Source organism: Podarcis raffonei, chromosome 3, assembly GCF_027172205.1.
Source record: "Podarcis raffonei isolate rPodRaf1 chromosome 3, rPodRaf1.pri, whole genome shotgun sequence".
NCBI classification, from domain to species: domain Eukaryota; kingdom Metazoa; phylum Chordata; class Lepidosauria; order Squamata; family Lacertidae; genus Podarcis; species Podarcis raffonei.
Window position 1 is genome coordinate 86,349,271 of NC_070604.1, and position 25,819 is coordinate 86,375,089.

The 25,819-nt window shown below is 45.3% G+C and overlaps 1 protein-coding gene across 2 annotated transcripts in view; it reads left to right on the plus strand.

The window, feature by feature from the left end:
* The window catches only part of SLC29A1 (solute carrier family 29 member 1 (Augustine blood group)), an 81,024-nt gene that overhangs the window by 7,633 nt on the left and 47,572 nt on the right, over positions 1–25,819 (plus strand). Inside the window, exon 1 of one of the 2 annotated variants that reach the window (XM_053382897.1) lies at positions 13,384–13,491. The exons of the other annotated variant lie outside the window; for it this stretch is intronic. The gene's annotated coding sequence lies outside the window, so the exon portion shown is untranslated. Of the gene's footprint in view, positions 1–13,383; positions 13,492–25,819 lie in introns of those variants that run through there. 2 annotated transcript variants of the gene reach the window in all.

A 25,819-nucleotide genomic window follows, 5' to 3' on the forward strand; every position in this document is an offset into this window, starting at 1 on the left:
GATGGTAAAGGATTGTTGTTGTTTAGCCATTTAGTCGTGTCCGACTCTTCATGACCCCATAGACCAGAGCATGCCAGGCACTCCTGTCTTCTGGTAAAGTAAAAAATGGGTGGATTTTGTTTTCCCCATTACTCCACATGTGATACAAAATACAAATTTTGCTATAATCTGTCCAGCATCGACTAGCAGATGCCTTACATTTAATCCTAATTGGAGTCAAGTGCCAGCATACTAAAAAATAAACTATTGAATTTGTGCACAAAATGATTTCATCAACTGTTTCATCAAAGGCTTTCTCTTTTACTAAGAGCTTACAGAGAACCTTAAGTTCTGATTTTCCATGAGTACTGGCTTTTAACTTGCACTTGATGGAATACTGTGTAGACTTCACTCATGCACCCATTGCTAGCTCTCATGTAATATGATCAAATCAGAGGGTGGGAAATGAGCAGAGGGGGGGGATGTGTAGGTCAGAGTTCTGAAAAATCTGCAAGATCTCCATCTAGAAGATAAGTTTGTCACAAGCCATTTTACAGTTAATCAATGCTGATGTTTTGGTTGGTGGGCTGGGAACAGTGACGCTGCAAGAGATTAAAACAGACCAATCAGGGAAGGCAGAGAGGCTCAAGATGTTTTGGTGCTTGTGGCAGAAGATCCAAATGATACCCACAATGGAGGTGAAAACGCACCAGTAAATTACATAATGGATAGATTACTGTACAGTGATCTGTTGTTGTTTAGTCGTTTAGTCGTGTCCGACTCTTCGTGACCCCATGGACCAGTGATCTACTGTGCTGCAAATAATAATGTGGAAAAGGATCTCTTAATTATATTATGCTACTCTACTAGGAAGATGCATCTTGGGCCTGTTCATACCACTGACTGCTAAAGAAGGAATTGCAGCTTGTGTGAAGGACTATGCCAGGCTTCCTCAACCTTGGCCCTCCAGATGTTTTGAGACTACAATTCTCATCATCCCTGACCACTGCTAGCTAGGGATCATGGGAGTTTGTAGGCCAAAAACATCTGGAGGGCCGAGGTTGAGGAAGCCTGGACTATTCAATTCCCTACTGAGCCAACTATTTATGGTTTTACTTTACTTTTTCTTTTTTTTAAGCAGTCCTGGAAAATTACCAGGCCTGCCCAAACCTGAGGCTTAACAGCCAAAGTTTAGCTTATTGCGCCACATTTCTCCTCTTCCTGAAGAAACGGAACACTTTGTGTTAGGCAATCTGATGAAATGCAGAGTACATATTCTTAAGGACCACTTGAAATAAGAGAAGCTAATTGGTTTCTAACTTTAATGAGATAAAGAAAATGAAATGGTGCCATTTCTTAGAGGCCTGGACTTTGCTTCTTGGCTCCTTGCACATCCTATGAACAAAAGCAGGGCCAGCGTCTTTATTTCTTTATTAGTTATGTGGCTAGTTACATTTTAAAATATAAATGTAAATGCCAGCATCAACAGTTGGCACCACTGGGCTTCTGCCATTGGTCCACAGCCCAGCAGGGGACCCAATAGCAACAGCCCACCCCCTGGGGGGGGGACCTCTTCCAGTTTGTTCCCTCCAGGGCTGGCCCAGGACATTTTGCAGCTACAGGCAATTCGGAAGATGCTGCCCGCAGGCGCCCCTCCCCTGTGCTGAAGGTGACTGAGAAGCAAAAGGAAGTTGAAGAGGAGTGGGCAGCAGGCAGGTACAGAGGAGGTGGTGTCAGGGCTTGAGTCAGGTGTAGGTCAGCAACAAAAAAACCCATAAATCACCTGAGACCAGTGAAGTTAAATCTTCAATCAAGGAAACAAAACCACAGCTCAGGCCTAGGGGTCTCAGCAACTCTACTTGGAGGTCTTGCCCCGACAACACAGTTGTGAGGACTGAAGGTCCCTGTCTTACCACCCCTCCTTAAGGCTCTTCCTTTCCTGGGTCCCCCCCCCCCCAGTCTCAAACTGCATCTGCACACAAGTAATCTGTGTTCTGGTCATTTCATTTCTCTGCCCGTTCTCAGACACCAGTGGGGAGGGGAGCTGGTTGCAGCAGGAGGGGGAGACTCCCTGGATTCTTCAGCAGCCTCTTGACCCCCACCCTCTTCAGCCTCTGCTTCTGCCTCAGAGTCTGGACTGCACTTTGCCACAGACTCTTCCTGCTCATGAAACCCTGTTGCCACGCCAGCTGCCGACACTTCCCCCCACAGTCTTTTCTTTCTCTGACCACTCATTGTCATAGAATCATAGAATCTTAGAGTTGGAAAAGACCCAAACGTCATCTAGTCCAACCCCCCAAGATGCTGGAATCTCAGATAAAGCACCCACCACCAATCCCCTGGCTCTGAGTCTTCTTCCCCTGGGGGGTTCGCTAGGGGGTTCCCCGGCTGGTGTCTCCCACCACTCCTCTGCAACCAGCCAGTCCATGACAGGTGGGTGGACATGGGAGACGAGACGAGATCCTTGGAGGCCAGATCTGCCACCTAAGGCAACTGCTTCACCTTGTCTCTGTCAGGAGCTCGTCCTACTCTCGAGTAGGACCCTGGCAGGGACACATGCCCAATTGGCATGTTCCCACCCTCCTGGTCGATCGTTCAGGAGCTTCAAAAGCTTTTTTCTGCCTGAACATCACAGCAAACGATGCCAAGAGACATTGGCACACTTAGGGATCCGCAGAGTCATCGCAGCTCGCATAACAGACCTCAGCAACTCAGCGTTTTGGCTAATCTACTTTATTTACATATAAACACACACAGAACACTGCAACATAGCTCCCTCTCTCTCTAGCATCAGACAGCAAAGAGAAAGGACAAAGGACAATAGTCCCACTTCACAGAACACAGTAACACAAACATCCTGTCTCCGTCACTTCCTACTTTGTGGAGTCAAAACATACACCGTCATGTGATAGACAACAATCCCATGACTGCAATCATGGAGCAGGAATTCTAACAGTCTCATGGGCTGGCTAGCTCTGGTTCACTGCCTCTCAAGCTGACCCAAACCACAGAGGTGGTGGCAAGGAGCAATAGATGCCGCTGCCTGCTTGCTCACTGGCTCTCTGCCTGGAAAAGAAGAGTGTGGTCATGGCAATGGGGAGGAGAAGGAGCAGGTGGCGAGGATGGTAGTGAGAAGGGATTCTCACTGAGAGGGGTGGAGATGGCCTTGCCCTAGGTGGGTCTCAGCAATCTGGAGCGGAGGCTGAGAACAAGCCTTGCAGTGAGCCAAGTACTAGGTTGTGCTATAGTAATACTTTTCACTTGTGAGCTGCTAAGGAGCGCTCTGCAGAGGCCTGCCATGGGCACAGCTTGTCCTTTCATACCATTTCACACAGCTGCCACTGACATCTGCCAGCTGGTCCTGCAAAATCCTGGAAGCCGAGGAGAGTTTATAGAGCAGGAGGACAAATCCCTGAATCCCCATCATCGTATCCTTCCCTGGATCATCTGGTCTAAGGATATATAGTACAGACTGCATACCTGCTCCTGAAATCTCCCAGTAGAATTGGACTACCCTGTAATAGGAGCATGTGGCGGGAGTTTTTTTCCCTGTTTCTGGAAAGCTACTAATCTATTTTCAGCTGTTTTTAATTGCACCTTAATTGAAAGTGAGCTGGCTGCTTTATGTTTGACTTTAACATATTGTTGGCTGGCCTCGAGAAAGGTCAGTCTTTGAAGTGAGAGATCTGGCTTAATGCACAACTAGAGGTGAGGCTGAGTGAAGGCAGGGAGGTCAACACTAGGGGGAGCCACAGCCAATAAATACTAGTCTTCACCCCACCCCTCCATTCTGAGTTCTATACAGACAAAACTGTAACACAGGTGGAGGAAGTTGGCAGCCAGCCCTGCCCCTTGGACTAGAACACAGGCAGGTGGGGTCTGGCTGAGGTTGTGGGGGCAATGCCCCATTCACCCTCTAACTGGTGAGGGTGGCTCTGCGGCACAAGACCCTTATCCTAAGCCCAGGACTCTACATTGGCTCTTTTGCTCCCTGCTGGTCTTTGGCCTCCACTTCATTTTATGGCCTAAGAGCTTGGCTAAAGTCCAACGGTGCTCCTTCGCTGGAGTCTGGCTCCACTTGCCAGCCAAGGAGCTGCTGCTCCTGTACAACAGCTTAATAGACCCGATGACCTTGGAGCCAGGACATGCCGTTTTCCTTGTTGAGCAGGTCTGTCGGCTCCCTGCTTTGCCAACACCCCAGGGCAGGGGGCAGTAATGTAACCGGCCAAGTCTTTGATGGGCTCAAGGTGATCTAGGCTGGGGTGTCAAACTCAAATTGTTCAGAAGGCCACACTTCTATTTTTGATACCTCAAGAGAATCACATTGCTATCTTTACAATTTTAAGCCTGTATTATTATTATTATTATTATTATTAAAGAAAAAATATTTTAAAATCATAATACAAGCTATAATACAAGAAAGAAAACAGAAAAGAAGAAAATACATTATCTTATCTGTAAGTTGGAACATACCGTAAATGATATCTACTCTTCCATAGATCTCTCAATCTACATTCATAAGACAAAAGTCACACACACACACACACACACACACACTATAAATAATAAGAGGAATAGTAATATGGCTTTTGTTAATATGTAATAGAATTTGCAATCTTCAAGCCCTCTCTGTTTGCTCTCTTAGTGATGTTTGCATTACTTTGCTTTAACTCCGTTTACTTTGTAAAACTCTCTTCTTTCTCTCTATGACTCACAGCAATGCTCCCTCTGTACCATCTTTGACTTCTCTCTGTTAGATGTCTCTTTTCCTCTCCACTCCTTAGCAGGCCCTCTCCTCTCTCTTTGCAGTCTATGGTGTGTGTGTCTTCTTGCGCTGCCAGGGTCTGCAGCCCTATCCCATGTTATCTCCTGTCCATCTCTGTTACCCCCTCTTTTCCTAGGACCGCAAAGATATAGAAAGCTGCCTTTTGCAGAGTCCATCTAGCTCAGTACTGACCACACTGACTGGCAGCAGCTCTCAGGCAGATGCTCTATAATTGAACTACACCCCTTCCCGTTCTCCACCCCATTCCGTAGTTGAGTTTCCTGCATTTCAGGGGGCTGAACAAGGCAATCCTTGGGATCCCTTCCGATACTACAGTTCCATTATTAGGTATCATAACAGTTTGTTCCAGAATGGTGTAGAATGGCTCTCGCCTCATCACAGCAATTCAAAAGAACATATTCATTATGCAAAATCAATGCAGGAGGAAAAACCACCCTCCCAATGGGCTTGGGAGGTGTAGTTTCTTTCATTATGATTACAACTTGCTTGTCTTCCACATGGAATTCAAGGCAGTTGGTGCCCAAGGAGGTTCACAGGGAGTCTCCCATCCAGGCACTGGCCGGATCCAGACCAGCTTAGTGTCACGTGATGTCAGATCATGCCCTGTGCAGTCGAGCCATCTTTGAAGGTGGCTGGTGGAGATGGTCTTGCATGCTTAAGAGAGGCATTTTGATTTCAATGGCTAGGAGGAACAGGGAAATTCCAAGGCTGGAAATGTATGTTAAATTTGAATTAATTGGAGGTTCATTTGTTTTATAAAAAATTGAAAATCAATAAAAAAATTCATAGGCATAAAAGAGAGAAATTCTGCAGCCTCCAGAGTGGAATTCCTGCCAAGGGGCTCTTTTGGAGGGTACTTGAGATGGGACATCAACCAGTTTGCCTCTTCTGTGTCATGAGATTTCAGAGGTGAGAGACAAGGTCTACTCTTTCTGCAGTAGAGATGACAGACTACATTTTGCTGCCTGTGCCAAAGGAACACAGGAAACCCAGAAATGTAGGCATCTGCCTCTTACTGAGTCAGACCACTGGTCCGTCAAACTCAGTATTGCCCATCCTGACTGACAGTGGCTCTTCAGAATTTCAGGCAATGAGTCTTTCCCAGCCCTACTTGGAAGATGCTGAGGATTGCGTCTGGGACTTCCTTCATGCATAGCAGATAGCTACAGAGCTATGGCCCTTCCTCAAAAGTGTTCCCCATCCCATATGCAAAAGCCAGCTGACCTGGCAACTGAATCTTATTTCAGCACTGATGATGGGACATTGTCCTTTATTGTAGCAGCAGGTGAGCTTATGGGGCAGGTGACATGGTGCCCAGAGCTCTCTCCTCCAACACCCCACCCCAGCATCCTTTGCCACCTTGTTCTTCCTACTGGTAGGACCGGCACCCCTACTAATATTTTAGTTGTGATAACTTGTGAGTTTTCAGTTTGAAAAACTGGAACCACGATCTCGTGTCAGATTGAGGCTCCAGTATCGCACTGTTCCTACAAGCAGACTGTGAATGTGAGTAAGATTTTGTGGGAGGTCAGCTGGCAGGCAAATATCACTAAAGACACAACCTCATTGTATTGGGAAAGTGTGGAAACAACTTTTGAATCCATACAAGCTATTTATTAATCCTAGTAGGTGAACTGAAACTGTTTTAAGTGTCAGTCATCTTGGTAGTTTGAGCTCCCAGGCTATTAACGTCTGGGAAATAACGTCAGCCGTGAGAAGGAGCTGCCATGAGATCCATTTTGGCTTAATATTTACCTCATGTCTGAATATATACCACACCCCATATCCATGGTTTATGAGATTCTGGTGAGTCAGAATCTTGCAACGCAATTGTGTGGAATGTGCACAGCTGAGAGTCTGCATGCGTGATGGTGGTGCCCCCGACAGAGCTGAAGCCTGAGCTACGGACAATGTAGGTTTGTTTCTGCTTATTGAGCCAGAAAGGCAATGCTCAAATTCCTGCTTGTTCCAATATAGAGAAATGACAGCTCCCACTGGAAGCCTGCAAGACCCCATAGAGCCTCCACAGACAACAATCTCAAGATTCTATCAGCTAGAAGGTTGAAAATATCAGTAGCTTAGGGAGGGTTGAGCGTGAACTGTTATTGTCACCCCAAATGACGGGCATGCATTTGCTGAGCCAGAAAGGCTCATTTTGTGATGGTGCCACAGGATACAATTGACACCATGTCTCCTGGACTGCCTTATCTGTTGAGTAGCGAACGTGTTTTCTCCAGCAGAGGGCAGTCATTTCATGCATGTACTGTATTGGATTGGCATTTTGATAGCACCCAGGATTAAGTGGAACTTTGTGATACTGTATATAATCTCACTATCCACTATACAATTTCAGCCTGTAGCTTTCTTAATTTTACTTATGCATATACATGAAGCACAGGGATCACTCAAAATTAATTTGCCACCCAGTAACATGGCAAACTAATGACCCATTCAACATTTTAGAAACACAAAATGAGTAAGAAATTATTGCAACTGCAATATAATAATAATTGTTAACTATAATTAACTTCATTATTAACTATTGAAGAATTGCCCTTATTTAGTAGCATTCATTACTATCATCTTTTGTGTTATTTCAGTGCAGATTGCACTGCACTGGCAGAGAACAAATCAATTTTAATTCAGTCTCTCAAGGAGGTCTGGATACATACGGTAATTCATGCCAAAATTAGGGTTATTCACTGTGATTTTATTATGAGAAATAATCCATGGGAATAAAATAAAACAAATGGATAAACTGCATCCATAAGAAGTGTACTATTTATTAAGAGCCAGGCTCCGATATATAAAATTAGGGATGGGTAGCAGCTTGATTCAAAGTATACATAATATGGTGACAGACCACCTAATGCCATTTCTGTCCTACAATCACTTAGGGCTCACAATGAGCAAAAAAACCCACCCATCATGCATGTGATATATGTTGTATAACACATCTTTTATAATCGCAAATTATATCAGTACTCCCCTTATCCTTCTACAATATCTCACTTATGTTTTTTGGTATCACATGTGTATCACAGAGCTTAGCTTGCCTGCAATGACTGTGGATTAGAGTTGAAGTGTGCGTGTATATAGTAGTACAATCCTATTCATCTTTAAGTAAGCCTCATGGGTCTCATTTGAGCTTACTCCCAGCTGTGGATAGAGGACTGCAGCCAATTGCATCTTTGTACAATGGTGGTACTTAGGCTTTAATAACCTGGCACCTATTATTGTGTCATTTTGACAAATACATAACCTCCCAGGCTTTTTCAAATATTGGATGAGCTGATTTTTAACACTCTTTCCATTCTGTTGCTTTTGATGTGTGTGTGTCCATATTATTTTTCTTTAGCAGTTTAACACTGAATATGTAACTTTATTTAAAGTTTAATATTATTAACTAAGACTTGTATATATGGCAGCCATAGGTGACAAGGAATTGCAGGAAGGCAAGCACATAGCATGCCTTGGGGGGGGGACTGTCATTATACAGGAGCCTTGGATTTGGGGGAAATGTGTGCTAGGAAGGAGAAGGGGAACAGAGGGAGAACCCCATGTGGTGCTGGCAAGAGGAGGCTGCACTAGGAGCCATGATGATGGGTGCTACTTTGCACCCAAGCTTGTTGAAGAGAGGGGCAACAAGATACATTATTGAGGTACAATGTTCTGTACCTCCTCCGCTGCAGACTCCCAGGTGTAAAAATGTGGTAATAAACCATAGATCTTAAAGATACTAGCCTCCACTGCACCTCAATCTCTCCAATCCTGCGTAGCATCTAGAATTCCTGGAATCTGTAACCACTCATGGAGACTGGGGTAGTGTGCAACCATTGCAGATCTACTGGCCTGTCTCCTATAGGTCTTCTCGGTATATCCCAGTTCACTGTTGGTATGTTTTACGCTGACACTGCTGCTTCTCTTTATTTTTGCAGACAAATGAGTCATCAACAGGAGGTCATGGCCTTGTTTCTTCAGGCTTTTCTTGATGCTCCCCCGCCCCTTTGTGGATATATTGGCTCATAAGGAGCTTCTTAAAAGCAATGTTGGATGAATTAAAAACAACATTCTCCTTCTGCTTCACTTTCGCAAACCAATAAAATAACGTTTCCAACCTCTGTGTCTTCTCTCCCCAGCACTGGCCAATTGTTAAGTGAATACTTTTACAACCCATGCACCAAATTGGCCCTCATATAAGTCAAAGCGAGAGTGTTTGCTGGAATTTTTGGAGTGGGGGAGAGGAGGGTATTTGCCCTTAAAGAGCAGCAGATAGTCAGTTTCTATAGTTATCACCACAGCAGTGCTTTTTTCTGCACCCTTCAATAAACCCCAAATCATGGTGCACCTCTTTTTCTCCCCTCCTCCTTCATTTCCCTTGGACAAGAGAAGGAATATAAGGATTTGCTACAATTTCAAATTTAATTTTTGAAAAACATGCTACCCAAGCCCTAGGTTCCAAGTCCTCAAGGTTGCAGGGACAATGCTGACAATATTGTCAAATGTTGTTGCAGCTACATTATCTATGGAATAATTTTTTCTTTCCATTTAACCCTTTTCCCTCTCCACCCCTGAGCATGCACTCTCTTCTTTCTGCAAGCTCCTCTTTTACTGCTCCCTCCTTTTCACTCTCTACCATTGGGGTGGCGTGCAACAATATACAGATACATTTATAAGTATGTGTGGGGAAAGAGTTAATCACCTTGCCCCCGACTCTTCGCTGCAGCATGTATCTAACCCTCCCGAGGCTGTTTGCTGAAATTTAAGGATACATGATTGGGCCTCCAAAGTTTCAAGTCATTTGGGCCACGGATTCAGACGAGCTGTGACAGCAATCGACTAGCATCCTGATAATGCACCCAGTAGCCATTGGTGCCAAGAAGCTTAGCTTGGCCTTGCTTCCTGGATAATGGGACCCTAATGACCAGAGGGTTTGTACCTTTTCCCCTGTTCTCATAGATGTTTAGCAGCCATGGCAGAATGAACCCTTGGCAGCAATCTAGGATTGAGGATTTTATGGGAGCAGCAGAGAAACTGGGGCAAATAGCCCTGCATGAATTTGGGCTTAACACTTGCTAATGGATCTCTGCAATGGGAGCAGTTTGTTTGTGAGTGAGCCTTGAATTTTGCTTAGTATATGTGTATATTTTCCCCCTCCCAACACTGCTAATAGCTGCTTTGGCAGATGGCATATAGGTCTGGGAAATGGTGTGTGAGACAGGCTAAACACTATGACCACTGCTCCCTCTGTTTAATTAGATGTTTGCAGACAACAAAGGCTGAGTGAAGTCCTGAAATAATTTTCAGCAGTTAAACTCATAATCCATTTATGTTCATTTTCATTTTATTTCTATATTTGGATACTGCTTTAAAGTCGTCGTTTGCAGGAAGATGTTTATAGAGCATTTTGCACTTCTTTCCTAAATCCACTGTCCTTGAAGTAAGTCCTGTTGACTTTCAAAAGGATTAACTTACAAAATGAGTGATTTAGAATTGCAGCTGTGGACAATATTGCTGCTTTTACAGGATGTTGCTACAAGAACTCTGGTGTATCTCTGGAGAAAATGAATTACTTCCAAAATCTGGCACCAGGCTTTCCTCGGGATTGGGGGTGTGCTGAGTAGATTACATTCGTCTCATATGATGATTCAGAGTTAGAATGAGTGAGTGGGAATTCACTTTGTGTTCATTATTTGATATTATATGCAGAACTGCATTTAACCCCCAATCCTCAGCTTTCACTGTGAGCTGGCACTAATGGAGGCAAAACTCTCCATAGAGTATTTCTTTTTCTTGGAACTTCTTTTCTCTTGCAAGTGAAATGACGATTTATCATGCTTTTGAGGATTAAAAGATCTTTTACGTATGCCTAAAACTAAAACATAATCTTCATAACCTTTTTGAGCAAATACTTGCATTCCTGATATAAAGGCTAAATAAAAGCCAGTGTGGTGTAGTCGTCAGAGTTCAAATCCGGCAGAGACCAGGGTTCAAATCCCCCACTCAGCCATCAAGCTCACAGGGGTGATCTCAGGCCACTCACTGCCTATGAGCACAACCTACCCACAGGGTTGATGTTAGGATAAAACAGGGGTGGGGAGAACGATCTCCGCTTTGAGGCTCCCCCCCCCTACATTCAAGCAGTATGCTCACCCAGGGTCCATGTTTCCTTTTGCAAATGAGGCATAGCAGAGACTGTGGTGTCTTTGTGGTATATGGCTTATTTATACTTATATGTGACCTGATCCTATGTTGGAGGGGTTCACACTATTAACACCCCAAAAAGCTCTTGTTTCTCTCACAGCCACAGCCTTGGATTCAAATACACAGCAAACATTGTGCTCTCTCTCCCTTCCTTTTCCAGTCTGCAACTCCCCCCCCCCCCAGGTTTCATCACAAGCAACTCTCAATCCTGGCTTTTATCCTTCCCGCTATCTAAGAGCTGGTGGTGGGGCCCCACTCATTTGCCATCTGGTACAGAGCCCCTCTCAACTTTCATAATGGGGTATCACTCTTCCTTTGTTTTCTTAATGGCTTATCACCCCAGGTGATTACCTCAACAGGAAACTAGCCTGGGTTATATTTTAACACTTGCTGAGTGCAGGGGTTCAGTGTCTGGCACCCAGTTTAACACTCCAAGCTTTGATTAAATTCTAACACTTACTAGATCCAGGAATTATATGTGCCTGGCACCCCGCCCCTGCCCCCCCCAACTCAAAACAATACTTATGGCCTGAAAAGCTCTGGAAAAGCACATAAACCCTGGCATCTCCTCCTACCAAGGATGCAAGGCAGAAAGTGGTTCCTTAAGCAGGGAAGAGGCTTTCTGTGTGTGGCATACGGCTCTGGAAACTTATTCACATTCAGAACCTGTCCTGGGTGTTTGGAAATAGCAATGACCCACTTTGTCGTCTGGGCTCCTGAATGGAGAGGCTTGAAGAGAGCAAAAGACATGGAGGGTGGGTGGGAGGAAGCAGAACATTAGGGGCAGGGGCAGTGGGTGAGGGGTGGCACAGCTGCAAGCCAGAGTGAAATGTGTGCCAATTGGAAGAAAGGAAGGGGAGGTCACAAAGACCCAGTGCCAGCCAAATGATGGTTGGAGAAGAGCTGGCTGGAGGCAGTGCCACAGCAAGAGAAGGGTGCTAGGGAGGGGTGTGCAGAGGCAATCAACTTCAACTAAGGCTGCCCTATTCAGAAACTTAGGTAAAGGGACCCCTGAACGTTAGGTCCAGTCACAGATGACTCGGGGGTTGCAGCGCTCATCTTGCTTTATTGGCCAAGGGAGCTGGCGTACAGCTTCCGGGTCATGTGGCCAGCATGACTAAGCCGCTTCTGGCGAACCAGAGCAGCGCATGGAAACGCCGTTTAACTTCCCGCCGGAGTGGTACCTGTTTATCTACTTAGTGCTTTCAAACTGCTAGGTTGGCAGGAGCAGGGACCGAGCAACAGGAGCTCACCCCATTGCGGGGATTCAAACCGCCAACCTGATCGGCAAGCCCTAGGCTCTGTGGTTTAACCCACAGCACCACCCGCATCCCATTCAGATGCACTGAAATAAATGGGAGTTAAATTCCAAGAAAACATGCTTAGAATTGGGGCCATAGTCCAGGCATGGTGCTAGACATGTTTACTTGAAGGCAGTAATTTACCCCAAGTGCCTGTCTTGCATTTATAACCTGCCATCTGAGTTCTGTTCTTTTATCCCTTGTAAAGGGGGAACAGCTAAAAAGAGTGACTGTCCCAAAGTCACCAAATGAGATCTATGGCCCAGTGGGGATTTCAAACCCACACTTCCCTGCTCCTAGTCCAATGCTCTTTATCACTGGGGCTCTCTCCTACTCCCAAAATTAACACACATAGGAGAACTATGTCCCCACTTTCCGCCAGGCCTCAGACACTTCTTCATGCGGTACATAGTTAAAACTATGGAACTTGCCCCCACAGGAGGCAGTGATGGCCACCGAGCTAGCTGCGTTTAAAAGAAAATTAGACAAATTTATGGAGAGTGGTACTGATGGGTATGCTTTGCCTCCACAGTTGGAGGCAGCCATGCTTCTGAAAAACGTTGCTGGAAACGACAGGAGGGCAGGCAGAGTGCTCCTGTGCTTAATAATAATAATAATAATAATAATAATAATAATAATAATTTATTATTTATACCCCGCCCATCTGGCTGAGTTTCCCCAGCCACTCTGGGCGGCTCCCAATCAAGTGTTAAAAACAGTACAGCGTTACATATTAAAAACTTCCCTGCTTGAGTGCCGCTTGCTGGTACAGTATTCCGCAGGCAGCTGATTGACCATTGCGAGAACAGGATGCTGGCCTAGATGGGCCACTGGCCTGATCCGGCACAGCAGTTCTGAATGCGTGAAACTCGGCAGATGGGCAGGCCGCTTCCTCACGCCCCGCTTCGCACTCATACCTCATGGCGAATCCCGAACCAAGGGCTTCCAGCCGCCTCCCTCGTTTGGGAAGCGCCCTGCCAACTGGTCCAGGCCCAGGGCCCAGTCACCAGGCACGGTGCCCAGCAAAGGCGGGAAAGGAGGCGGCTGCTGCAAGCCGACCGAGTCCCTGCAGTGGCGCGCGAGGAGAGGAGGAGGCGGGCCGCGGGAGAACCTATCTTTACCACGAGGCGGGGCTGCCCCGGAGTGAGCCGGCCCCTTCACATGGAATTGCCGCCGCGAGGACGCTGCACGCCGAGACCGGAGAGCGCGGGGCCGGAGCAGGTGAGTTTCGCCTGGCGTGCATAAGGAACCGCTTCCCGCGGCCTGCCCGGGGGCCCAGGCGCTAGGCGGGAACGGAGAGGACCCCCTCCCCGAGCCGGGAGGAGCGACGTGGCTCCGCAAGCCGATGCCAGCCAAGCCGATGATGGATGGGCCGGGGTGGTGGCGCGTGTGCCTGGCATCAGGAGCCAACTCTCCCCGGAGCGACGAGCGCGGGGAGCGCAGTGGCAGGTGCCTGTTGCTGCTCGGAGGCGCTGCCTGGCGGAGGGCGGAGATGGGCTTCCTGCCTTGCTCGCTCCGCGGCCACGAGGCGAGCGGTGCCAGCCTGGCACTCGGCTCTAGGGGGCTCACCTCTGCTTCCTTTCCAGCAGGCGGCTCGAGGAGTCGCTCCGGTTTCACGGAGGCGGCAGAGCAGATCCTAAGGGCGCGAGCAACTTAGTGTCTGTATCTATATATCTCTGTCCGTCCATTCATCCCTTTCCCCACCCGCTGCCCTGAAACGTAGGTTGCCAAAGTAACGCTCATTTCTCTCAGAAGAAAGAGGCGCCCAAGTAGCGGCGGTGGTGACATTTTTTGAAGTTGGCGGGAAGAGAAGTTGGCGGGAAGGGGGTTAGGATGCCCGCGGTCGGGGCTGGGGGGCTCTTCCCCATCTTCGTCCATCTCTTATGAGTCATACTCTGTTCTTTTTCGACATTTAAGAACTTGTGAGCCGTCCCCCTTTCTTTGAATAAAAGAGTAACGATTTCTTCCTACCTCGTGGTAACGGGGACCGCCCCCACTGGAATCCCTCTATTGTTTCTGACGTATCGCAGCGCCGCCGTTCGTCTTAAAAGGAATTGCTTATCTTTCCAGATGGCGATCGTGTAAGCTGTGTATCCCTTATATTTATTGAGCTATTCCATACTGCATGGCTTTGACCAAACTGCGGGAGGCAGTGGAGGACAGAGGTGCCTGGCGTTCTCTGGTCCATGGGGTCACGAAGAGTCGGACACGACTAAACGACTAAACAACAACAACATACTGCATGGCGGTGGTTAGAGTAGACGGTGCGAGAGAGTCCTGTGAGCTGGTCTTGGGCACACCATTTTATTTATTTTTTGCACACCTACGGATGGTTGCCAGTGCACAGGATTGTGTCAGTGGTATAACCAAAGTCTCCTATGGAGACTTCAAAATTTGTACCCACATGCAACGATTGCTGCTTTTTCTTGGATCTTGTTCGGTATTCCTGAGAGAACTCACCCAACCTTAGTGTGCTGCCTTTTTTAAGCAGGGGTGGAGAACCTGGGCCATATCTTTATTTCCCCTCACAGTCAACTTTGACAGGCGGTTGAGACTACTCCCCAGTCAATCACCTGTGTGAGGAAAGATAGTGACCAAGCAGAATAGCACTCCCCCCCCCCGCCCCGTGCATCAGATGATCAGGCTTCCTGCAGGCTTTGAATGGCAGTTGCGGGAAACCACAGAAAGGGAGAATGTTTTTGTGCTTGGGTCCTGCTTGTGGGTTTTTCACAAGCATCTGATATGGGTCACTGTGATAGCAGGATGCTGAACTAGTTAGTTAGGCCATTGGCCGGATTCATCAGGCTTTTTCGGTGGGAGAAAGGATGTGTGCGTATAAGTGGTTTTTAGCTACATGTGCCTAGGGTTTTAGAGTAGGTTCATGGGGTTATGTCAGCATCGGATTTGGAGGAGCAGTTTGAAGCAAGCAGAAAATTAGGAAAGTGCCTTTGTCGGTCCTGATCACTCCAGATGTGGTGGGTCCAACATCTGGAGGGCCACAGGTTCCCTACCCCATGTCTACGCAGACTGGAAGTGGCCACAGTGGCGTAACGCTGCTTGTCGGCACCCGGGGCAGGGGTGGAGCATGCTCGCCTGGTGGTGTCGGAATGCATTCGCTGAGCCCTCACCACTGTTGGGCAGGCATGTGCCGGGCGGGCACAGAGGGTGCCCTTCACTCTCCGCTCTCACCAAGCCCCCACCACTGGAGCAAAGCAGGGCATGGGGATCTCTGCACAGTCCCCACCAGATTCGGTGCCCAGGACCTTGGCACCCCTGGCACCCCCCACGCTACTCCACTGAGTGGCCATCCAGGGTTTCAAAGTGGGGCATTTCCCAGGCCTACCAAGAGGTGGCAGGGATTGAATCTGCACAAAAACCTGTCCTGTGCTAGTAAGCTGCAACCCTTACTCAGGTAAGGCAAGTGGCTTCGCACAGGTGTCCTGAGAGGCAATTTCAAGCATAAGGGGTAGCGAGAGAGAGAGAGAGAGAGAGCAGAATGCTTTAAAGGAGCAGGAGACTTGGCTGTTTGAGGGTGATGGAACTAGAGAAGTGAACATTACAATTGGAGATGGATTGAGGCAGGATAGTAGGAAGATGAGGGAGAGGGCAAATTATGAAGGGAACCTTCAATTGCTCCCATTTCAAAGGCCTCATTCCAAATGCACTTTCTCCATGCACATTCAGCTCGCTTTTTCCTATTCAGTCTGCCAGTCGTTACTGTCAGGTTCCTGACCTCTTTCCCTTTAACGTGGACTGAAGGGTGAGCTAGACAATAATCAGGATCTAAAAAGTTGGGGAAGTGGGAGTTTAACAGTTTCCTCACCTGCTGCAGTCCTAACAAAAATTCCTCTTCTGAAACTGCTTTTATGCATTGTGAGAAAACACCAATGCAAATAGTAGCAGAGGAGGAATTTTTGTTAGGATTAAGGCAGGGTAGCAAATGTTTAAGCTTCCCCCCTCTTGCTGCTGAGATCATGATAATGATCACCCCCATAAGATGGTATTTTCATTTAAAGAAACATACAGATTAAAGGCAAAGCCACATTTGACTATCCAATTTAGCTTCTTGTCTTTTCTTTAATCTGTGCTGCTCTTCCCACACCTGGTGCTAAATGGCAGAGAAATAGAATAGGGAAAACAAAGTATTTTATTGTACCAAAGCAACGAGTTATTCAGTGTGTCTGTATCTCAAAGCTTGGGAAAGCATTCCAGTAGCAAAGCATAAGGAGATAAGACAGTTTGGGAAGAAGAAGGAAATAAATAAATGAATATTTCATAGATTTTTAACAAGGTTATTTGGGATTGGCATAGACTTCATGCTGTTGTGAGTGGTATTGGATTATGTGATAAATGTGGGGTCTTAATTAGAAACAATTTGTGTAAGTTACCGTAGGCTGCCAATAAAAGTACAGTTTTATTGAATATAATGACAATGTATTGCACTCAGTATTTATCAGGCATGATGATCATATTCTGGAGTTAAGCTATTGTATACTGAGCACTTTAAGAAAACAAGAGTAGCCTTGTTACTCTGTAAGAAAACAACTCCAATTTCCACAGTTGGGTAATACCTTTATTTGGACCGACTGAAAGATTACAAAGATGTGGCAAACTTTTGAATTCTCCAGAATTATTCAGCAGCAAAATGTTGCACAATTAGGGGTGGTTGCACAGGGCAAAATGTATTAAAGTAATAAAAATAGACTGAGTGTTATAGGTGTGGGGTCAGTTTACAGAAAAAGTCAAGCTGAATTCCACCCATTGTTTTTCTGTGGTGTGCAGAATTATTGCTAAATCTTCCATTGGTTGCAAAAATAGATTCACTCCAGATAAAGAGGCACATCCTTCAGCAATAGAAGTACCTCCTTATATCCATCCATCAAAGTATAGATGAGGCTGCCTTTTGCAGAGTCAGAGCAAAATACACACCCGCAGCAGTAGTGTGTAGGTAGGGAGATCTGATTGATTGATTGATTGATTATTTAATTTCTATACCGTTTAATACTTTTAAAATATATCTAAACTGTGTATAAAAACTGAAGCAACAACTTAAACAAAATATTACAAATATGCACAGTTACATATAAAAATGTTACATTAATACAAATATATAAAAATATCAATCAATATAAATTCATTTTTCAATATCAAAATCAATTCATTTTCCTTCTGACACACCCACCCACTCAGCTTTTGGGTTTGCACCCAGGGTCTGATGGGTGGAGCTTAAAAAAACAAAAAACCAAAACCCAAGTAGCTGTTATCCACTTTTACAGTGGTGAAATGCCCTTACGCTTACTAAGTTAAAATGATTCCTTGCCCTCTTTTCAAAGGGGCACCCCTGCTCACAAAAGTTGTAGAGAGACGTAAAACAGAGAACATCATATTAGCAAAGCACCCCATCAAACCTGCTAATTTACAGGCCAGCAGCAATAAAAATAAAAAAGCACACAATAAAAGGGACCAAACCTGGGCTGGTTAGAATGTCTTTAAGATCTTCTTGAAAACTGACAATGATGGGGCCATGGGGGCCCCTCCTTAGGAAGGGAGTTCCAAAGGTGCCAGTCCACCAATGAAAAGCCCTTGTCTCAGGTACCTACCAATCTAACTGCTCTTACTAGCGGGCTGGAGGGCAGGGCCCCCTCTTACAGACTACAGCTGAGGCAGTGTTAGAAAATAGATATTAAAGCTAGGAGCTAAATGGCACCTTAAACCTAGGTTAAGGGTGCAACAACAGAATGTTTAGGCACACTTTTTTATAACAAAAATACAAAGCTGAAAATGAATGAACTGCAGCTAAAATATTATGTTCATTTTTCACATGGTCTAGTCCTTCCCCTGCCCACCTCCTGATCTTCTTAAGAGGGTCTCTTCTCCAGTTTTCAGAAAGTAGCTGGAAGTGGGGAGGCAGAAAAAAAGTGCTCCTTCCACTCTGAAGTTTTAATCTGAAATTTTAGGCGCAGTACTTCACCCACAGAGTGCAGAAACTGCTCGCGCTAATGAAACTCCCTGTCTTAAAATGCGCCTAGAACAATGGGAGTTTCGAACACTTGAGCTCAGGCAGGTGTATTTGATCACAGGCAGGGGTAATAATTGTTCATTTAAATTGTTAAGGAAAGCCTTTGTGCCAGGCACTAGTAGGAATTCCCTCCCCACCTCCCAGTTCTGCATCATTCTGACCACCTCCTGGCTATTTGCCTGCAAGACTTGTGCCACCAGTGTGCCAAGCAAGCCCTTAGCCACACTTGGGAACAACAAGCACTGAAACTGTGGGGCCTGAGAGTTGTGAAAGAACAAGATGTTACAAAAAGATTGAGATTAATGCCTCCATGAGTCATAACACTCCTGGAACAAGCATTTCAATGCTGAGCTCTCTGATAGACTTACAACCTGCAAGCTGACTCTTAAACAACAGGGAAGGAGGATCCTTGTATTCATTTTACACATAAAAGGACCAAAGACCATAGGTGGGGTTTCCACTTCTCTAGTCGCTCTAAAAAATGATGCTAAGTAAGAGAAGGTGTAAAGAAAGCAACTCCTGCCAACCTAGCAGTTCGAAAGCATGCCAGTGCAAGTAGATAAATAGGGTTGGGTTTTTTTAACCTTTACCAAAGAAAGCAACATATTTGCTGCTCACAAAGCTTAGGCCAGGGGTCAGCAAACTTTTTCAGCCAGGGGCCGGTCCACTGTCCCTCAGGCCTTGTGGGGGAGCAGACTATATATTTTTGGGGGGAAATAAATGAATTTCTATGCCCCACAAATAACCCAGAGGTGCATTTTAAATAAAAGCACACATTCTACCCATATAAAAACACGCTGATTCCCGGACTGTCCGCGGGCCAGATTTAGAAGGCGATGGGTCAGGATCCGGCCCCCGGAACTTAGTTTGTCTACCCATGGCTTAGGCTGTGTCAGGCATAGGCAACCTTGGCCTTCCAGATGTTTTGGGACCACAATTCCCATAATCCCTGACCACTGGTCCTGTTAGCTAGGGATCATGGGAGTTGTAGTCACAAAACATCTGGAGGGCCAAGGTTGCCTATGCCTGGGCTATGTCAACACCAGCACGTTTGAAATGTTTCATCCATTCTTTTTCATTTCTTAGTTCCAGCCCCACACTGAAATAGCCCTGGATTTGCACCACTGTTCTCATGCATGCACACATTAGGTGTAGGCCATGTTTGGATGACATGATTAGATCATAAAGCATGACTTACCATGGATTAGTAGTGTGGAAATGGAAAAATGTTCCCAAATCTGTAAGCATGCACTCCCTCCCCCATACATTGAAAACACATGGCTTCCCCCAAGAATCTTGGGAACTGTAAGCACATGGATTCCACACAACAACCTGGATTCTTGGGGGGAAGGCATGCGCTTTAAATATATGGTGCGTTCTCAGCCTCTGTTCGGATCTGGCCAGCCTTCTTACGGTATCTGATATAGGAAGATGGGACATATAACCTCATAGTTTTCTGTATACAGCTCAAGCTCTCTCACTTAGCCTTTGCATGATCAGATACAGAAAAAGTGCATACTTAGTGCAAATTTAAAGGAAACCAAACCCCTTACATGAGAGAATGGGAATCTTATGTTCTACAACAGGGGTGACTAACCTTCTTTCAGCAGGGGGCTGCATTGACTCATGGTTAGTTGTCAAAGGGTGCAGGGGTGCATGTCAGAATGGGTGTGGCCAAATTGAAAAAGTAGCTGCATTAAGAACTGTAATTCTCAAAGCTGCCTTACATAAGACTTCCTGGTCAGCAACTACTATTTTTAATCAATTTTAAATCATTCATTATTAAATTATGTAACCAAAAAGTATTTTTAAACAAACATATTTTACGGAGCGACTTGGAGGGACACACACACAAACACAACATTTTGCCATCACAGTAGGGGACCTACAGGAGCAGTCAATTACGGTACTTTTTTAAAAGCTTTTTTTATATATATAAAAATGACAAATTGGGGGGGGGGGTGCTTTTGCCGTGCATTCTCTCCAGTATGCCTTGCCTCTTTAAGGCAGTGCAGAATCTGTACATTGATCCCTTGCCCATGCTTATTTCTTAAATGAAAGGTGTCAAAGTTCAGCTCTGCCTCAAAGTCCCACCCCACTAACCTTGATGCATTAATCTCTAATTTCAGATAGGTGTGAGCAAGTTGTGTTGATACAGTCATAATAGAAACCAAGGCACTCTAGACATGCTCTGTCATAGTCTAGCAGCTGACAATGCGCTCTGTTTATTTGTTTCCACCCTGGCCCTCTCTTTGTTGCTGAGATTATCTGCTCATTCATGCTACATGTGCTGCAAGTGGCGCAGACAGTAGGAGTTTGTTTCACTCCTGCACTTGGATAAAGCCTGGTGTTGCACAGCTCTCCATTCCCTAATTTGTGGCAAAACCACACTATGGCACAGTACAGTGGTACCTCTAGTTACAAACTTAATTTGTTCTGGAGGTCTGTTCTTAACCTGAAACTGTTCTTAACTAGAGGCGTGCTTTTGCTAATAGGGCCTTTTGCTGACGCTGCACCGCCATCACACAATTTCCGTTCTCATCCTGGGGCAAAGTTATCAACTCGAGGTAACTCTTCCAGGTTAGCGGAGTTTGTAACCTGAAGCATTTGTAACCTGAGGCGTTTGTAACTCAAGGTACCACTGTATTTATTATGTTATATTATATTATTATTATTAATGGATACTGTGGTGTACACCAGAGGAACTCAGTCTTCTACTTGGTTGTACGCTTGCCAAAAAGGTTGTTAGTTGCTGATCTAGATACTGTTTCAGTTGGGGACCTGATACTTTATACCTTCAAAAGTTCTATTTAGGCCTTAACAGCTGCATCCAAACCCAAAGACCTCTTAACTTCATTTTTAGTAGCAATGGAGATCTCCATTTTTCCAGATGTGCCCCGAAGCAAAGTGCTGGGCCCTCTTCCTTATCCTGAATGGACCCCTACTAAGTACTCACTGACCTCTTTACAGGGTCCAGGAGAAAACGGGCAAAAGCTTCTTCTTTTCCAGCTGCTACAGAAAGTTGGTTCTGTTGGGCGTGGCTGGCCCACACTGCCTTCTTATAACAGGGTGGGGATAGAGCTTAGTCCTGGGGCCAGGAGAGGCAGAAAAGGATGCGCTGTTAGGGATGGATGGGCTTTCTTGGGTTTTAAATGTACGGATCCTCTCCTGTGCTCTTTGGGGCTTGGTGCGTCAGCAGAAAGCTTTGATTTTAGGGATAAAAAAGCTATGTGAAGAATGACTGTGTCAGCTGGGGCATATACTGTTGCCTCCCCCTGTCTCCCTCTTAAATTCAAAGGTTGCACCCTATACCTTAACCAAGGCAGAGGCTCCCACCTGCTGATGGAAGGGTGGGTGGAAACCATCAGTGAGCTTTGCATGCAGAAGGTCCTAGGTTCAATCCCAGGCATCTCCAGGACCATCAGTGAGGCAGGTGGTCCTTCCCCTTCACGCACCCTTCATTATTGGACAAACCATCAAGCACTGGTAAATACAAGCCCAGTAACAAGAGGCTGCTGTTATTGCAGACACTCAAGTTAATCACAACTAAACCAGCATTAAGATCAAACCTAGAGCACAGATGGCACAGATGTTGCAGGGAGGGGCTGGTTTTTAAAGATGGAGCAGTAAACTCCTGATTCAGCAAGACTTTCTATCCTTTTGGGTTCTTTGAATGGAGAGCTGTTCTTTAATCTTGGATGACCCGATAAAGAGGGGAAGTCCATCTATCACACAGGAAATGTTGACAGTTGTGTGAGTCTACTCCTTTTAACAGATATCTGAGATTAGTTTTTGGAAAACATCATTCAAAGACTGTGCTGACTTGGTTGCCTTCCAAACCACCTGATCTAGCTCTCGTGTACTATGCTACAAGTCCATAAAAACTTATGCAATAATACATTTGTTGATCTTTATGGTGCCGCAAGACTCTCTGTTGTTGTTTTCCTGCAAGAGATTAGCACTCTGGAACCGGCTGACATAAGAAGTGGCAGAAACTTATTGCATTTCTGTCTCTTGCAACATAAATTAAGTCTAGGCTTGGCACACTTGTTGTTGCAACCAACCAAAGTAGCCACTTTTCCTTGTAAATTATATGGAAATTTTCTTTGGAAAGTTACTCCTGCTGACTCTTCATTTCCTGGTAAGCATCTGTAATTGTTTTCCTGTGGTTTCTCATCTGAGCAGACAAATATTGGGAGAAGAAGCAGTGGATGTACAAGAATGTCAGGTTGTTTTGGGAGGTGGATTAAGAAACTTGTTAAGGTTGCAGTTCCTCCCTCACTGACCTGAGAGTAAATCCCATTGACTTCAGTTGGGTGTGCTTCTGAGTAGACATAGGATTGAACTACTAAGATCAGGCACCCCCAACCTGCAGCCCTCCAGATGTTTTGCTTACAACTCCCATGATCCCTAGCTAACAGGATCAATGGTCAGGGATGATGGGAATTGTAGTCCAAAACATCTGGAGGGCCGAAGGTTGGGGATGCCTGACTAAGATGGTATGGAATATTTTGCAATATATTATTTTGGGAAGACCATACTACAGTGATAATGGAAATGCTTCTCAGATAAAGATTGCTGGGGCAAGAAGCCCAGCTACTTAACGCTCGCGGAGAATGCCAGGGTATTCTAGCTAATCTGAAAATACTGCTTTGCTTATCTGAAAAGTCCCTTTTGCTGTTGGCAGTGGAAACTGAATTATGCTTTTTAGTCTGCTGTTTGGTCATTGCTTGCGCACTGTTTAAAGGGCAGCCAGGAACATTTTCAAGAGGTGTCAGCAAATCAAGAGATAGTGCCAGTTCTGTTGTACAAAGTATGTGTTTACGTAAAGCCTTCCAGTCTTTCTGGAACCTTAGTTTATAGCCCCAATGGCCTTTCAACTATCATGCAAATATTTCTGGAACAGGATACCAGATGGTTGGCTAGCTCCAGCCCTCTCCCATGGTGGTACTTGATGGAAAGTCCCTTAACCAGTAATGCTTTCTGCAGAATCTAGTTTATAGTTTGTTTATAAAATCATTTATATACCTCTATATCATAAAGTATCACAGGGATGGCTGTTAGTATCACCCCTTTGGAACTTAGCAGAGGCTGTCAAGGCCGCTTGTTGGACCACTGTGCTCCAGATAATTTCAGTGATTGAGTTAGGTTCAGGTGGTCCTTAAAAGTATCCTGGGCCCAAGTTGTTCAGGGCTTTGTATAAACACAACACCCTTGAACCTGGCCCGGTAGCATATGGGCAGCCAATACAGGTGTTTCACCTGAGGTTCACATCCTGTCATTCGTCTGCCCCACACTGCTTTCTGCACTAAGTGGAGTTTCTGGACCAGGCCCGAGGGCAGCCCCACAAGGAGTACATTGTAGTAATCTAGTCTCAAGGTTACCCATGTATGGACTACTCTGGACAAATTATCCTGATCCAGATACAGCTGTACCTGGCATACCACATGAAACTGGTAAAAGGTAGACTTGGCCACAAGAGAGAGGAAAGTATTTTGGTTATTATAGACTGCAATATCCCTTAGCAAGGTTTTATTAGTTGTGGTTGTTATGTGCTGATCATAGCTGGCAACGTTTCCCTTTTTTTAAGGAGAATTCCCTTATTCCGAATACACAAGAAAAGGGAAAAGTTGACAGCTATGGTGCTGACATATTGTCGTTTTGCTGACATATGCTACTACACCCTTAAAGTACATATGCAGCGCAAATGTAAACTAGTTTAATTGCAAGACCTGTCGTGTTCTCTTGTTCTATCCGTCCTACCCTGAACATAATAGTTGGGAAGGAAGGATTTTGCTTCCTTTGGGGCTTTAGATGAAACAATTGTGACTTGCAGCAAAGTGTTGCAGCATAGCCTCAGCTCTGAGGAGCAGTTTTCTTCTTCATAGTGCCTGTTGGCCGTTCTCCAGGATACTTCAGTTCTTTCTCTCTTTTTCAGGTTTCCCCCCAAGCTGAAACTCAACATACCCTGGCTGAGCATATGCATTTGTGAGGGGAGGTTGTGGGGAGGGTGCCCCCTTTGGTTTTTCCTTGTACCACTGGAAACCTTGGAATTCAGCTGAGCATGTTGATACCTTCCTATTGTTTCATTTTGGCTCCAATCCTGTCAGCACTCGACCACCTGAGTGTGCTATTAAAGGGAATTGTTTGTGGTGCAGGAGTGCCTTTAGGCCATACCTGAACCATGAATATAAACCAGTTTAGCTCTCCTGGACCCTTCCAACTGAACTGTGGCACTACAAATTATGAGCATTTTGCCCTCTATTCCTGCAGTTCCCTCAGAAATGGATATGTAGCTTAACTTTGAGAGATGCCCTTCCTGGGGCCTATCCTAAACCTATGGAATAACTAAAGGGAGTTTATATTCACTAAGAGAATTGAAAGCAGCTTTCATAATGAGGTGAGAATAACATTTCCCACCACCACCTTGTTTGAGTTCAAGCGGTCTAGGGTTCTGGCAAAGTTGATTTCACCAGCACGACCCTGATGCTAAATAGCCAACATCTTGGGTTGGTTCCCCCAGATTTCACTGCTAAGTGTCAAAAGAATTAACATTTCTGTTTATCCAACCAGATGATTATAGAATACACCCAATTCAGCACTTGGCTCTCCCTGCCTCTTGTCACGTTCAAACTGACCACACCTTCAGCAACTTGGCACAGAAACTGGTATGAGTAGGATTTGCCTGCTGGGTCACATGCAGAGAGGATTGCTGGCATGTTGGCCTCAACACTTGCTTTCCCAACCAATATGCTCAGTGTAAATAAAGGTAAAATAGGGGTTGCATCATAAACAAGCTATGCACGTGAAATATTTTTGGTTCTTTTTAAAAATGAGGCAATGAACTCAAAGTAGATGTTATGAGACTGAAGTAATCATGGAAGCAAAATATCCAAAGAATGTAAGATGAGCCCTATTGGATCATATCAATGGTCCATCTTTTATGTCTTTTTAGCTGTGATTTTAGTCATCTTTTGAGTGCTTTCAGATGCCTTTTTTAAACTTTTTCTTTATTTTTGTAAACGACTTAAGCGGATTTTTTTTTACAGTCAAGTGGTTTGTAAATCTTGTAAAATAAATAAATAGGCAGGAGAACAGAAGACAGCTGGGGGCCATGAGAGCACTCTTCAAATACTCAAAAGGGTTGTCATATAGAAGAGAGCAACAAATTGTTCTCTGCTTCCTCAGAGGGCAGAACTACATCCAATGGGGTTAAAATACAGGAGCACAGATTTCAATTGAACATTAGGAGAAACTGCTTTGTGGTAAGAACATCCAACCAAAGAACTAATTACTTTGTTGGAGTGGCAGGGCTCTCGTTTGATATGGGGAGATATATTGAAACAGAGGCTGAGCAGCTGCCTGTGGTGAATTCTGTACTCTCAACCCCACCCCAAGAGTATTTGAAAATTGCTGAGGTTCCGGGTGCACTACTTAATGATTTTTCTGTCTGTTGTTTAGCAACTGCAATATTCTGTGCTAGGAACTAATATATGTAATAAAAAATGGAATTCAAATGTTAATACAATA